This window comes from Orcinus orca, chromosome 5 (assembly GCF_937001465.1).
Source record: "Orcinus orca chromosome 5, mOrcOrc1.1, whole genome shotgun sequence".
Classification (NCBI taxonomy): Eukaryota; Metazoa; Chordata; class Mammalia; order Artiodactyla; family Delphinidae; genus Orcinus; species Orcinus orca.
The window spans coordinates 81,564,778-81,566,256 of NC_064563.1; the positions used below are offsets into that span (position 1 = coordinate 81,564,778).

General features: G+C 42.0%; 1 pseudogene; it reads right to left on the reverse strand.

Annotated features, from left to right (window-relative positions):
• Positions 1-639: 639 nt before the first annotated feature.
• On the reverse strand, positions 640-1,221 carry LOC125964446 (60S ribosomal protein L17-like; annotated as a pseudogene).
• Positions 1,222-1,479: the final 258 nt, after the last annotated feature.

Sequence of the window (1,479 nt, forward strand, 5' to 3'; positions counted from 1 at the left end):
TACATGAAAAACAACAATTTAAACAAGAAACATGCATATTAGGAACTCCACCAACAAAGCAACATGGGTGAAAGAAGTCAAATAATTCCATTTTTCTATTTGATAGTAATTTTGCTTGTGTGTAATTGAAAGATTTGTTGAAAGAAGAATATCTAAAATTAGCTTCCTCTCTGCAGGTATCATATTACCTTTGCCCTCATCACTGATAAGCATTCCCTGAGGGTGGAGGAAAACAGGTTTCCAACCCGGTTCCCAGGGGGTGGGGGGGTGGGAGGGGGGTGATCAATCATAGATGAGAAATACATAAAAGCCAATTAATTCAGTTTACTTAACCTAAGAAACCTTCATCCTTCCTGCTTTTTCCATGTAAGGATAAACCTCAGAGACAAGCAGGGGCAAAGGATACGGGCCAGGTAAGCAGCTACCATATGCCAAGCACTGTGTTAAGCACTTTCCATACATAGTCCATTTAAACCTGACAACTACCCTTTGGAGGAAACATTACCTCAGATTTATAGATAGCAAAGGGATAGCCACCAGTGAAAACTGAGGCTCACAGAGCTTAGATATATTGCCGAAGGTCACAGAGATGGAATGTCCACTTTTTTTACTTTTATTTGCATTTATTTTTTGTGGCATTTATTCCCAGGCCATAAGTTTTTGTTTCTTCAGTTTCTTCTAGCATATCTTTTTCTTCTGTGCAACGTCCTCTTCTGGTTTAGGAACAAACTTCTTTTTCTGTGAGGATCATCTCAATGTGGCAGAGAGAGCTCATGTATGGGTTGATCCAACCACGATCTCTGTAAGTCCAGTGCCGCATCTTGGCGGCTTTGTTCACCTGGATGTGCTCAATGACCAGAGAATCTATGTCTAAGCCCTTAAGTTCAGCATTACTCTCTGCATTTTTGAGCATGTGCAGTAAAAATTCAGCACTCTTTTTGGGTCACCGACCCTGCATCCAGCCCCACTGTTTGGCCTGGGCACACCTACCAACTCCAACATTGTAATGACGGAATGGCACACATTGCTTCTTTGAAGTGACATCCTTCACATACTTGGTGGCTTTTTGGATATGCATACCCTTAATGGCCTGGGCAGTTTCACAAGTGTTCTTAAAGTGAACATGAAGATTTGAACATCTTGACTTGCATGGTTTTGTGGGGTTTTCTGGGTCAGGTGAATAGCGAACCAGTTTTAGAGGTCACCTCAGGCTGCTTATCGGAAAAGGGAAAGTCCACTTTTAATCAAATTCTAGACTGTCCATGGCAGAAACAGACCTTTTTTTCCCCTCGTTTCACATTTTGCCACCTCACTCATTGGCCCTGCCTAATTTAAGGTCTGTTCATTTCTGTGGCTTCAAGTAATTAGACAGTTGTTCAAGCAACTGAATCCAAGAGAACCACATTCAATCAGCATTTCCCAGGATCCACATTTGGGGGATACAGGCATAAAGCTCCCAGCAACTTTTCAGCAGACACT